This window comes from Bemisia tabaci, chromosome 9, assembly GCF_918797505.1.
Source record: "Bemisia tabaci chromosome 9, PGI_BMITA_v3".
NCBI lineage: Eukaryota > Metazoa > Arthropoda > Insecta > Hemiptera > Aleyrodidae > Bemisia > Bemisia tabaci.
In genome coordinates, this window is record NC_092801.1 from 34,644,121 (window position 1) to 34,659,625 (window position 15,505).

The window sequence follows — 15,505 nt, forward strand, 5'->3', positions numbered from 1 at the left end:
AGTTCAGAGAATATTTCTCGAAGTAGAACTGCAAAAGTGGAGTATCTGAGCAACACCACACGGGTGCGCGTCAGTGGCGTGGCGTGCTTTGCGATATATCGATTGATATGCCATTTAAATCCATGGAAAAGGATCGATAAACAGGGTGTTCGCAGCGAACACCTTGACAATCGATTCTTTACCATAGGTTTAAATGGCTGAACAATCGATATATCGCAATTCACGCCACGCCGCTGGTGCGCGTCCTTTTCCTTACGGCACTGCAATATTCAGTTCGGTATTTCAATGTCCCCCCAAAAATTTCCATTTTTACACGTAACCTGTTTCTAAACAATTTGATTCATTCTTGTGAGCCGATGATACCTCCACTTTGAAGCGACATCATCGTAACGCGAGTTTAGTACAAGTTTTCAAACCGAAACCTCGAAAACTGAATTTTTGATTGTAACTTGGCGTCGTGGTTTTGGTAAAAAGTAATGTGAACGGTCATACGTCATTAGGAGTGAAATACACGCAGAGAGGGCCCCAAGCCGCACGCTAATTATTCCAACCTTTCGATATTCAGGCCAGGAACCTTGTCAGTCGTAGTTGGCAGTTATTAAAAATTGCATCTAAGGCACCATCCACACTGAGCCTTCAAAAGATGTGTATGTAGGACGAATGGCTGTGGACTAAATTTTGCAATGAGGAACTACTTTTTCGGGGTCATTTCAGATTTTTTTTTTTTTTTTTTTTTTTTTTTTTTTTTTTTTTTTTTTATTTATTCAGTATTATATACAATTAAAATACAATACAACAATGTGATCAGACTCATCGAGTCTTTTTACACTTAAATTTAACACTGTAAGTATACTAGAATAAGAAAGGCACTTTTTGGTGGTCTATTGACACTAATAAAAAGAAAAGACAATTTTAGAAGACTGAGAATATGGTGGTTAAAATTGTTAAGATATGAGTCGTGGAAAAGAAGAGCTAAATAGAATGAGAATGTTACTGTACAAAGACAAAATTAGTAAAAAAAAAAAAATTAAAAAAAAAATTTAAAAAAGAAACAGAATTGAGAAATTGGTAAAAAAGTGCTCAAAAACCTAACTATAAGAACTTGTACATAAATAAACTACTTTACTAGAAAATTTTTGTCTTTGTCATTGGGATATTCCCTTGCCGACATAGGTAGAGGGGAACAGAGCCCTGAAGTTGATGGTGCTACTTAAATTTTGCGGAAGTCAGGTGTGCAAAGCTCATGTGGCTTCCTGATGATTTCAGATATGACGTTTGTGCTATTAGTTTTACTGTGCAGATAGGTGCTTTTGTGGATGTGTCAGAAATGGTAGTTCCTAATTGCCAGAAGCGGTTCGTTAGGATTAGGTATGGGTGTAGACTGTAGATTCTTGAACTTCGTAGAAGTATGAGTAGATACTGCTGGCCAAATCAGTGCATATTACATTGACTTTCGAGACTTTTTAAGAACATCTTTTTACGTGACTGTGCTACTAGGATAGATTCCTTCCTCCACCTAATGCTTGAACTTTAAAGCTGCATTTGTCCAAATCACGAAAATATCACTTGTAGTGCCCATATGGGGAGAGTGCGGACTTGTCGAAATATGATTCTCTTAGGGTTCAAAAGGGCGACATATCCTTAAACGCGAAAAACACCGGAGAAATTCCCCTGTCATTATTCAGATTCCAATATCAAACCAAGATGGTAAAAAATGACACACAAATGGACACAAATGAGCGTCCTTCCGCAAAAGTTAGTGAATTTATTCAAATACTAAGACAAAAATTTTCTGATTTTTGCTTCAAATCTGAGGGGAAAAAATGTAATTTTCCGTCGAAAATTTCCCAAGATTCAAATAGTTAATACTTACGAGCACTTTACGAGGAGAAGTGTGGCAACACTGAAATGGAGTTACGTTCCCTCGTAAAGCCTGTGTCACACTATCAAAACTAGTCATCAAAATATCAAGGTCAGGTGTTGCGATTGGCGTATTCGATAACTTGGATCAATCACAGCACCCGACCTTGAAATTTTGATGGAGTATTTTGATAGTGTGACACAGGCTCATGGGAAAAGACGTAATGTCACCAAACTGTGTCGCGTTTCACCAGAGACAAGAGACCCTCCACTGGCCTCTTGGCGACAGGTGGAAGCTTTTACTTTCGGGGATTCAACACTTCCTTATGGACAATTATAAGAAAGCAACAGTCATCACCCTAATTTCGGCTGTTGACCTACCCACATGGTCGATGATGAGCTTCGGGTGACGTCATGAGCCAAATAAGTTTCCTAAACTTCGGCCATTTTCGGCTTGTTTGCGAAACGAAACTGCCAACACGTTGTTAAACATCAACCATGTAGGTAAGTCAACAGTAGAATGCTGAAGTCCCGAAAGTAAAAGCTTCCACCATGGCCAAGATACTAGTGGAGGGTCTCTTGTCTCTGCGTTTCACAGTGACGATCGAAAGGAAAGATAGAGGGGATGAATCTGTCAACGTGTGTTGCGACACTGCGTCTTTTGTGTAAAGTTTTCGGTTTATTAAACTCCTTCATGACATGCCCCCACCAGTATTTTCGTTGTTAAACAAATGACCTCTCGTGGAGCTCGTTTATTGCAAATCGGATCTCGGGAGACGAGGGTGACTCGAGTCGCGTAAATATCGCACAGCCTGTTCCTAAATTAAATTCTCCAGGCTCAACTACCAGTACAACGTGCGAACAACGTGACACGATTTTTTTCGCCTTCAGCGAATCTGTCAGTGTTTCAATTTTTGCTGCCGAATCATAAGTTATAGCGATAAGTTGCTCTCTTGAAACGTTATATTTTGGCGTGTTGGGAGTTCAGCCCTCATTTCGATGAACGATGATGAACAATTTATCAAATTTTTCGCTTTTGAAGTAGGCGACGTTAAAATGCCTGGGGTGGACGGTTGTTCAAAAAACCGAGCGAGCAGCCCCTGTTCGTAGGCAACATGAGGAAATCTTTGAGCTTGCCTGGAAATATTCCTGGAAATATTGGCAAAATATATGGAAAATTAAGGGTTTTTTCCTCACGCGGGAAATGATAAGAACAAAAAAACGAGTAAAACGTACCGATTTTTTCCATATTGCATTAATTTTTTATCCTGAACGCTTGACGTCTTTCCGGAATGTAAAAATGTTTCCAACAAAGGAGAAATTTTGGGGTTGAGATTGTAAGTAAGTTGGAATCGAAGGAACTTCCTGCATCATTGTCTTTAGACACACTGGAAAAAAAACACATCGGATCTAGAGTCCAGACTATTAAAAACATCGACAAGAAAAAATGCTCTTGATTCAATCAGATTTTAGCTTAAATCAAGAACCAAGCTTCTTAATTTGAGCGGATTTCCCTTTGATTTAAGCTTAAATCTGATTGAATCAAGAGTATGTTTTCTTGTCGACGTTTTCAAGAGTCTGGACTCAAGATCCAATGTGTTTTTTTTTTCAGTGTAGACTACGTAAGTACATTGTTCCTCTGATTGAGAATATTGGTAGAATAACACAAGCAGAAACATCTATTGGATTTTTATCTGCTTGTCTCGAATTAAAGATATATCAGTGTTCGAGAAAATAAGTTTGGTTACGTTGATTACAAAATTTAAGTTTGGCAACGATGCTTTTTCATGAATTCTAGACAAAGGCGTCAGTAATTGTGAGGGGGAGGGGTTGAAGCTGGTAAGCAGAGGAGCAGAGACATTTCAAGGTTACTGTCTTGAGCTCCGGCTATTTTTGTCGCTGTTAGAATCTCTCATTTTCAAGAAGCAGACTAATTTTCCGTAATGCCAATATTGTTTTAATAAGCGGTTGATTTTTAATACCAGCGTTTATTAGTTTGTTTACTTCATTATCTGCGGACTGAACCGTTGAAAATTCATTATAGAATGATCTTTTGTTTTCCCCGAAGTGTTTCGGGGGGCGACGTTTTGGGCGAGTGCTACTGAAAAGAGGGCGTTTAGGGCGGGGAAATGGGTGTCTTTTGGGCGGGGATGAAAACGGATGTTTTGGGCGATTAATTAATTAATGTAAAACAAAAAGCAACACTGTAATGTGAACTCACCAGTCGCCGGTTGAAACGGAGATTTTGAAGACATTTTGGCGAGTACGATGAATTTTTAGGTTTGGTTGACAGGAAGTTCTCAAACACGGCTTCTGATTCAAGAAACCGAATTTGGGAGCTTCCCTCCCCCCAAACCCTGATTAATAACATGAATTGCTTCCAAAATGTAGCCGAGGAATTTGTCATTCATTTCAAATCTAAGTACTGTATCAATAAATATTGGAAAAACTCCTATCTGACCCCTGAGATAGGAAAGGAAAAACACAGGATAGGGAGCTTCACCTATCACGGCCAATTGATAGGACTTACGCAGGATAGAGGGCCATGGAACTATCTAAACAACTCCCTCCCGTAAACAACACATAATAAAAACATTCAAAACAATTGAAATTGTCAGTTAAGTTAATTTAACTTTTTCCCACCTTTTTTCTCTTTCTTCCCTTGATAAAGATACCCCATTTCTTTTAGGTATTTCAAACGGTCCTTGGATTCTTTTTGGCTTGTGTTGTAAATGTTCCAGCTTGCGATTGCACAGTTGACAAGATAGTTGAAAACAACACTGCCCGAGAATGACAGCGTTGCCACATTTTCTGACTTCGCCCAGTATGTCCAAAATACCGCCGTTTTTTCCAGCCCCTTTCCTCGCCTAAAAGAGACCCAAATTTTGGATGAGTTTTATTGCCTCTCGCCCAAAACATACTTCCCCAGTGTTTCATCATTTCTAAGTTTGTTCTGTTCCATGACCCCGCGGCAAAATTTGCCGGGTAGTTCGAAAGATATCGGATTCGCAGTTATTTTTGACCGTTAATTACCGGTTAAGATTTTATGCATTCCAACTCCAAACTTCGGATGTACCATTGAGCAGATAACGTCCTAAGATCGTTCAAGACTTGACGTTATGATCCTTGATTATGATGAATTAATTCGTAAAATTCGACGTTTTATTGTTGCTTAGTTTTCTGTTCGAAATCTAAAACACTAGAAAAATTATCTAAAGTCTGATATTATCAGGCTACCTTTGGTTACATCTGTTCAATTCTGTTCTCATCACTGGAAAAAAAGTACATTGGATCCAGAGTCCAGACTCTTGAAAACATTGATAAGAAAAAATTATCTTGATTCAATCGGATTTTTGCTTCAATCAAAGCGGAATCCGCTTTAATTAAGAGGCTTACACTGAAAAAAATGAGTTAGCGTCAGATGACTAAAAATGGTTTCTATACACTAACTCAAATTGTGTGATTTGGACACACGATTTTTGGTTTCTGTACACTAACCACTATTAGTGCTGGAAACTAATTCCGCTACTCTAATTCGAATTCGGTAGGGTTGGGTCAACCTAACCTCAAAACTGAGAGAGGAGAAAACGGCATAGCGAATGATAACTGGACAATGCTTTCAGGAAAAGAAGATTTCTTAAAAAATGAGAGGTAAAAATAAACTGACCGGTTCCAAAGAACGACAGAAGAAAGGAATATCCCATAGGTATGTGCAAGTAGACAGAATTATCCTTTAGAAAGACACACTCTCACACATGAAATGGTAGCGAATGTTCAAACCGAATAAACATATCTCGTCCGAACACTTGAGATATTCTTTTGAAATTACGGGAGAACACTAACTATAGAAGTAAGCAGTCTAAGTTCACAGATTTTCGTAAAATATAAACTGAACGCGGAACGCTTTAATCGCAATTTAATTTAATCGCTACTCTAATTCGCATTCGGTAGGGTTGGGTTTTTGCGTTTGGCCCAGATATTCCAGACCAAATTTTCATCAAAAACCAAAGTCTGTCATCGGTGTCAAACTCGCTCATAATGTAAACAAACGAACGACGACATAGTCCGGACATAAACAAAGCGTACCCAGAGCGGACTTCCTCGAGATGAGATGTTCCAGACTCAATTTCTCAGCGTTAGCGTTTCTTCACCTCGACAAAAGAACTTTCGTCCGCGTCTAACATTTATCCCTTTCGTAAAATCAAATATCAGTTACCCCGTTGATCTGTTCATGGTGATTTCAAGTGAAATTGCGGCGAGATACTCCAGACTCCTAATGTAAACAAAGCGGCCTGTACCTGGTCGAGATGTTCCGGACTCATTTCTTCATTTACGTTTCTTCATCTCGACCAAAGAAGTTTCTCGCGCATTCAAAGTAACATTTTCCGGTTCCATTGTTAGAGAAGAAACAAGTCATTTTGTTGTAAGTTAGGATAATATTTGTGTTGATTAAGTGGCTTGAGCATTGGACTACCTGGGCTGCGCCTTGCATAGCTGCCTCTATATCAAGATGATTGGGAGAAAAGCTTACTGGTTGATGTGCGAATCTGAATCCTAAATCCCTAGGAACGGTAGTTGTGAAAACCAGACGGATGTACAATGCTAGGTACCTTGCTCCTCACTCACTTTCTCATGGATGTTCACTGGTCTCTCCAAGGTTCTGGTTTTGCGATGCGTTGAAGCCAATGCTTTAAGTTTAGCTATAACAACCAGGCTTCGGAGATACTAATTAACAATCCTAGCAGTCACCAAATTCTCCAGCAAACCCGCATAGTTGTCTATTAACAGCTGAAGAAGCAATGGAAACCGTATTTACCTATGAAAACAAGATTTTTTCCGTTGGAACTCTGATAGTAAGTATGAGGGGGAACTATCACCTTTAAGGCACGTTTCTCCATGAATTTTCTTGTTTTTTGGCATCAAACTAAGTAGAACTCCAGGAAAATGAGGCAAAACTTTACAAGTTACCATGTAAGGTTCATCTGCTGAAAAAATAGAATAAAGTCTAAAATTCCTAATGAACATCACCAAGATGGTTCTGCCACCAGCAGTTCATTTTTTAAGGCACGGATCAAATACGGTTATCTATTATTCTCACGGTGCCCATCAAATTATAGGTAAGAAACCTAGTCCTGTAATAATAATGGCATGGAATGACGGGCTCTAATTGGTGACTTGACCATCCCCAATAAGTTATCGAAAGAATTTACTTCTTAAAAGATCCTTTGCGAATAAAGCCAAGTAAATATGCAGATAAAAGTCCCGTGTGATATGTGAAGTGTACTTATTCAAAGTAATTTCAAAGGGAAGGGATGAAATGTTCAAAAGGTAACGTCCAAATTTGCAAAGTTGTAGAGGCGCTAGGCACAAATTGGACAAGGTGCCGCTAAGTAATGATTAAATGAATTTTTTATTGTTATTAATTACGGAAAAGAGGAAAAGAGAATCAGGCCGAATGCCAAAATCCAAAATTCGAAAAGTGTAGGGGCCGAACCTTCTTTGAGATTACGGGCGGCGAGCGGCAACCTGATTGGCTACGAAGATTGCCGAGCATGGCCGAAGGCCTACTCGCCGCTTGGTAGGTGTTGACGGCGGTTTGACAAACAGCAGTTTTTGGTGAAATTTGGTCCGGAATATCTGGGCCAATCTGTTCACTCGTAGGGTTGGGTCAACCTAACCTCAAAACTGAGAGAGGAGAAAACGGCTTAGCGAATGATAACTGGACAATACTTTCAGGAAAAGAAGATTTCTTAAAAGATGAGAGGTAAAAATCAACTGACCGGTTCCAAATGAACGACAGAGGAAAGGAATATCCCGTAGGTATGTGCAAGTAGACAGAATTATCCTTTAGAGAGACACACACTCACACATGAAACGGTAGCGAATGTTCACACTGAATAAACATATCTCGTCCGAACACTTGAGATATTCTTTTGAAATTACGGGAGAACACGAACTATTGAAGTAAGCAGTAAGTTCACAGATTTTCGTAAAATATAAACTGAACGCGGAACGCTTTAATCGCAATTTAATACAGAAGATTGACGACTCCAACGAATATCATGCCTGTTTACGTTTTGAATCGAACAGACGATTTCTAACCTTAACAGGTTTATTTATGTTGCTTTCGAACGTTTTCAAGAAAGAGAGGACACTATAAATCATACCGGGAGTATTTCAGTGGCGTGCGGTGGGTTTGGTGACAGACTCTAGCGTTCGCCATCCAGGGGGGGGGTTTAACGTAGCCTCTGTCCCCTCCTCAGGGAGCCTCCCTAGAAAATTCTTAAAATTTTACTCTATTTGCTCTGTTTTGCGGATGAAATCTGATGGAACGTCTTGAAAAACTGTGGTTTCATTTCTTTCTCTCTTACTTATGATTTCGTTTACTCAACTTGTTTCGAATGTTATTGAGCAGTGGAGGACGGCTCCATGCTCTTAAATCCTAATTTTGCCATGCCACTTATTTGAGGTATCATAGTCTTTATTCTATGGCATTTAGAATTTTTTGAGTTACTTAAAATTCCCCCAAAAAACAGCTTTCTGCGTTTAAACATGATTGTGAAATTTTTCTAATTCATCACCAATAGATCCAAGTGAGCGACATTTTATAGAATTTAAGGGCATTTGCTCCGGAGGAGCAATTACGACCGCGACGGAAAGAGGGAACAACATAGCGCATCGGAGGCAGAAGCAGCGCGCTGCGGTGACGGGTCAGGAGATGGCCAAGAGAAGCGAGCTGCGATCGCGCAGCGAAGGGCTCGGAGAACGAGTAGCAAAGGTCGACATCGGCAATGGTCGGTTCGTGGCGAACGGTCAGAGGTCGATTCGCGAACGGTCATACGTCGATGCCCGAACGCACAGAACCAATCGAACCTAGTTCACCATTGTGCATTTTATTTTACTTTTCATTTTATCGTTTGTCAAATCGTTTGTTGCAAATGGAGCATTATGTATAGGCTGCTTGTCTTTGCCGTGGACGACACTAAAGACCTCTAAGTTTAAGTAGCTCTCTTAGCAGAACGAGAGCCATAATGGATCAGGAAATTCCATCAATGGTTGTAAATTAAACTAAATTTATGCTTTGTTTCTGACCCTTAAAGTAGATACCTAAGTAAACAGGTCTCGATTTTTAATTTGACCTCGACTGATGAGCAATAAAAGCCTAGCGTCACCATTAATGTCTTCCTTTTCTTCATCAGAGAAAGGCTATGTCCAATAATAGACTTAATTGAAAATGAACTTTGGAGAAACGTTCTCCTTTTAATTTTGCACCATGATTTGAAGAGAAAGGTCTTCAGGATTTTTCCATTCTGATACTTGGAGGGAATTTAAGTTTTTTTAATATCTTTTCTAATAAGACCCAGCTGGGGCGCTAAGTGGCTTTTTTTATTTATTTTTATCTTTTAATGTGATAAGACATACACATCAATGGTGAACCTAGAAAAATTTCCATTGTGCAAGGAATATGGATTGATAGCATCTCAGAATCGGTGCATTACATGCAATTTTTCTTCATGTACTGATCTGTTATGCTTCAAAATAGTAAAAAATTTAAGAACATCTGAAATGATGCAACTGCAGATAGGATTGTGGTTAAGTGATGTCACCTTCATTATGCATCCCCTTAAAATGGAAGGATTTATAAAATGAACTTCAAATTTCTTCAATGAAAGTGAAAAACTCTTATGAAGTTGCGTGTAAAAATCAATGTCTCATTTCTGTGTTTTCAGAAACAAGTCGCGGTGAAAATGCCTAATTTTTTTTTTAATTTCATGGAAAATAAACTTGATTTTTCTCGTCTTTGAAAGTATCATGTCTTACCGCGATGTGCAAAAAGAATGCTCGATAGGTACCTATGTCATAACTTTTTCCATGTTTGAATTAAAATGTTCCGATTAGGACTAGTGTGAGAAGTTCCAGTTGTACTTCTTTGAGGCTGGGCCTCAGCCGGCTCTTTCACTTTTGCAGTCAAGTATACTTAGTGTTTCATCCTCTTATCTTTTTGTGTTCGTGTTTTCAGCACCCTGTCTCTCTTTAGTAGGGAGCCGAGGCACCCTTCTATGACTCAGTCTTGTCACGTTACAGTATGAGGAACTGCGCAAAAGCAGATTGAAGCAAAGGAAACTGTGTCGGTAGTAAATTCTAGGTATCCTACATGAATGTATTTATTTCCAAGTAACTCCTGTGGGTAACAAAACGTTGGCTTCCACATCAAGAATAAAGTTGTCAAAGTAGAGGCTTGAAAGCAACTTACAATGAGGTAGATGTAAAGACCTGTGATATTAAAGCGTATTAAAGGTGATAAGGAACTTTACCATCGAAGAAATCTTCAGTCATGGCGACTATGACCATGGAGCAGAGACGTTTCCCTCGCTGTATAAGAAAATCTGCCATTAAAGTTTTTCAAGAACAAGAAAAGCTACAGTTTCATCTGCATTTTTCATCAACTTGGTTCTCAAGAAACCTTCAATGATCAGACGCAATGATATGCTCCTTTGGCGTGGTAGCGAGTGGAGATAATCTATGAACTGCTGAAAGACTACTTTTTCCTCAAAAAGTGGATTTTTCCACCTACCTACGCGAAAGTCGTAGAGTGTCCACTCAATTAGGGCTCAGACTGAAAAAGAAATTAATTAATTACCTAATTTAAACTGACTCAAAAACACTTCCGGATTGAACAGCTTCGATTAACTTCCCACCGTTCCGACAATGAACAGCAGTGGCTAGGCAAGAAATTACTACTAAACAGACACACTGCCAAAAAAATAATTTATCCGACGACATGCGAAAATTTATTCAGTGAAAAATATTAGACGTTCTTGACTATTAAATAGGTAGATGTACTATTACTATTACTTATGTCCTCAAAAGGGGTTAGTTTAATGAGAAACAATAACAAACTCGTCCGAACTCGCCCCGGCGAATGTTCATGACATTCGCGGCAGTTCGCGGAACCATTCGACCCGTTCGCTTCGAGTCGACGTCTGCCCTTTTTTCGAATTCGACTTCTGCCGATGTCGACGATTGAACTCCGCCCGGCTCGGACTCGGAACGTACCGCACTCCCCGCCTGCCTTGATTCCGCCGCTGAGCAGTGGCGCTCCGCTCAGCTGATCGCAAGCGACTCTCCAGCGCATGAGTTGCCCGTGTTCAGGCCGCGCAGCGCGCTGCGCCACCTCCATCCTCTCTGCCGCTTTCCTACTTTCGTGGCTCTATACGTATTTCTGTCTCTTTCTCTTTCTGTTTTCAATGCAATTTACTTACTGAACACGTTATAAATTATATTTGCTAAAATGTATAACATGTAATAGGTGTAATTTTCTTCTTTCTCTTGAAATCTTTGGGCAAGCAGTGCTTGCCTTGCTTATCCGGACCGCACGCCACTGGAGTATTTACATTGTCAAACGAGCCCGAAATTTCACATTTTAATTGATTTTCACGAGCTGACGCGATTGAGGCTGTTGTACCGACGCCACTTTTTCGAAACTAAATAAATGTAACGGACAATGTGACAGTTAGTGTTGAGGGCGAATTAGTTTGACCCGAAGGTGAATTTGTCTTACCACAGCGCTAATTTTACAGCTAGTGCTGTTTTCCAATTCTGGTTCGCGCTCTAGTAAAGTCAAGTCAGCGTATGAAGCGAATTGATTGGTGCTTCAGTACAATAAATTAGTTCTGAAGCCTAATTTTGATTCTACTTGGCGAGAACTTACCAAATTAGTTCTCAACGCTAACTACTTTTTTTTCAGTGTAGTTCTTGATTAAAGCTAGATTCTCATTGAATCAAGAGTATTTTTTCTTGTCGATGTTTTTAAGAGTCTGGACTCATGATCCAATGTGGTTTTTTTCCAGTGATTCTAATTCCAAATGAAGTATTAGCTTTAAAATTTCGAGTAAAAATTAAACCAAGACGTTGTAAAATCATTGACTCATTTACTAAAGCTTTTCGGCTCCATAGCCATTATCAGAGCTAGTGCATGTTATACCTTAAACCTTAACAATTAGTCAATTTGTCCAATTACCTCTGAATGGTTTAACGCAACGCCTGAGAGGAAGCAACTATTCGTGTTTTGTAGTTGGCAGTGTTGCATATCCCTTAAATTGAAGGAAATTCGTCTTTTTTGGCTCGCGTCTTCCTCGCAATATCTGCGTTGAAATAGTCGTAATACGATTCTTGGAATCATTATTGAAATGCGTCCTACTTATGCTATCCTATTATTTTCCACTTCCATCGCGGAAGCCTTTAAGCCTTTCCGCGGCTCATTACGATCCTCATAAATGTCTCTGGCATTTTCCGAACGCGGAGGAACGGTAAATTTATATGAGGAATTGATGTTGGAGCTAATACGACGAATTCGAAGAACTCGCAATTGGACACATTTAAGACAAAAAGAACTACATCAATTGTAACATGGGCCCTGTCGTGCATGTATTATTATGGATCTTACGGCTAATGTCAGAATTGATATAGTTCATTTTGACTTAAATACGCCCATTTAAGTCCTATAATTTTGCGGGAGCACCGTTTCGAAACTACTGAGAAGCAAGATGCCAAGTTTATAGCCCCTATCAAGACCTGGAATGGCGAAGAACTAAATGGCTTATTCATACATTTTTGGTGAAGCAAAAATTGAATTTAAACTAAGGATAATGTCTGCGAGATCATGACGAACGAAAGTCTAAAATTTACCTCTCATTTCAGAATGGACCTTTAGATAAGTTATAAATTTAATGATTCTGGTACGTGTATGCTGCCTCTTCAAAATTTTACCAAGACCACGATCCTTGCGATGAAAATTACTGATATTGCCCCATTTCTCGTTTAAAAAAAAATCAGAATCTACTTGAATCAAATCATGCACTGCGATGGTTTCGGTCAGTTTCGTAATCGTGACGTATCTCGTTTACGGTGTTTAAGGATCTCCACTCCTATTTCATATTTTTAAAGAAGAAAAAATCAATATCATCCTTTAACATTTTGTTCAGAATTTGCGTCTCACGGGGAAGAAAAACCACGGAAATGTTTAAGAATTGACGTTAAGTAGTTCTCCGTCATCAGAATAATGTATGGCAGGAAGTCTGCAACGCCGCAAATCGAGATACATGGTTTGGAAGTTTCACTGTCGATAACGTGATTCAAACGAGTCACTCTCGTTCCATAACTCCACGCGAAACGCAAAACAGCCGCTGTTTTGTGTCACCGTTTTCGCTAGACAACGAACAGAATGAAGCAATATCTCTGTCCCACTCGTTAGGAATTGAACATAATATTGCATATGAAAGCAAATAGTAAAATCCTGGTTGAATATGAACTGGAACCGACCGTTCAAGGTATTTTTCAAGACGAATCTTTTAAAGCGTTCAAATGCAAGTTTCGGGCCTAAAAACTACTACCTTAGAGAAACTTTGACCTTGCTGTTAGGTAAATCGTGGGAAAATTAGAAAGAATGAATTGAAACAATAAAAATGTTAGGAAATTAACTACGTGGTTTAATTTCAAGGCGAGCAGATAGGATGAAATGGAATGTGAAGGTGGGAAAGAATATGCATATCAAGGAAGTTTTAGATTGGCGAAACGAAGAAAACAATCCACAGGTTAGCATGCAGTAATTACGTACAATCGCGATGTTTGTCCATTCCAATATACATTTGGCAGAACCGAGGCTCAATCGCTCGAAAAGTCAAAAATGTCGATAATATTGAGACTGTTAATAGAGATGATGTCTCAGAAGTACTCACAGATTGTGTAGATATATGTAGTGTAGTTATAATAGTGTGTATACTTGGTGTAGATATTAGTGTAGATGTATAGCGTGGATATAGTGTGGTGTGCTGATAGCCTGAATTAATCTAAATGCCTTTGGTAGTTTCTCGTTCATTTTTTCCCCCATTCATTTTCATAATAGGTGTATTTATTTTATTGCTGTATTTTACTTTTCCCTCCTTTCTTACCCCTTGTATAGCCATTCTCTTCGTCTCTTCTCAGTAGATGTGCACTGCCACTTAAAATGTAGTGTCAGTCATTTTTTAATTTCGTTCAATTTTTAGCAAATTCTTCAATTTCTTTCCTCTCCCTCTTCCTTGTTTTGTTTTCCTCTTCGTTGTACTTTTAAGGATAACTGTTAATGTATGCCATTTGATATCCATGACAAGGACAACCTTTCTTTTAAATTCAAAAACTTTTGAACATCTTTCTCAGTGTGGATTACATACTGTGATTGAAACTTAATTTTTAACGAGATTCTGAACATGGGTTTTCCTCCTAAGTCAGGTTGCTGCCAGCCAATATTCTCACCGCGAGCTCTAGTCATGACATCTCGCAGTCAGGGCCCACCCTACCCGCAAGGACCCCTCACCTAGTCGCGAGGTCCCTGGAACTAGCCAACTCCCTCGCCGCAAGGATTTTCCTAACCGTGAGGTCAAAAATACGTTGCGAGGTGTCTGCGAGCTCGCTGCGAGGCAAAATTTTCTCTAGGGTGTCAAAACCCCTTCCAGTCACCATGCAAACTTCCAGCTGTAACAAGAGACAGACACATCATTCATCCGAAGTGCTGGAACCAAATCAGGGAAGTCTGCCAAAACTTACGAGTTTTGGGCTTTTATGAATCGATACCCCGACAATCGGGATTCCTCGTAACTGCAACGGATTTAAAGTGAGATGCACATCGTAAAAACTTTGTCAAGAACCGGGGTTCTGGAATTTTATTCGTAGTTGGGCACTATCGAAGCGGTGAAGCTATCGGCGAGCCATAATCGGAACTATTACACTTAGAAAATTAGGTACTTAACTATTCCGACCGTAAAAACCCAACTTTCGCCTGGGCGCTGGATTGATACAAGTTTTATTGGACTGCAGCAATTGAAATAGTTGGACGAAGTTTTCGCGCCCGGGTAGTTCTCGTCCGATGTTGCCAAATCGGGCTCTATTATCGCCGAACCCTAGAACCGAAAGGTTTGCGAGCCAGGGCCATCTTAAATCACCGAATGAGAGATACGTTTTTTCCGTCAAAGATCTCAGGCCACGGGTGGTATACTCTAAAGGCCAAGTTTTTTGGCTGGTCAACACGGATCAATTTGCACAAAGTTAGTTTAATTTTGGAAGAAAACGCAGATCATTTTCGAATAGGGCGAAAAAAAATTTTTAGGGATAGCCTCATTTAATACCTGAAAAAATATTTTCCCTCCTTCGCGACGCAAAACAATCGGTCGGTGGTATATGGGCGGAAGAGAGACTTCACCGGATAATTCTCGATATTAGGAGCAGAAAGGAAATTTTACGGGCATGTAATGCATAGTTACCTACGGACTTCTGACTGCTGAGTCCGAAAATCACCCCCGTTTTTTTCCATCGTCCATAGATTTTCCGGGAAATTGTGCTTTAAGGAAAGCTCGATGTATAGAGAAAGTTCGGATTTTTTCGGGGAAAATAAATCAAATAGGGTCAATTACCTTTGAAAATCTATCCAGAATGGGTATCTGTTAGGCAAATTTAAAAGGGGGAAAAAACTGTAGACCAGTATATTACTTGAGGGATAAGACCTCGGTCATACGAACCAAATAGTTCTGCAGAAACTTTACGGTTCTGAGGACTGCATTCTAATCCGAGAAACCTAAATCTCCATTTGTTGAACGGTTTGAACCAGAGG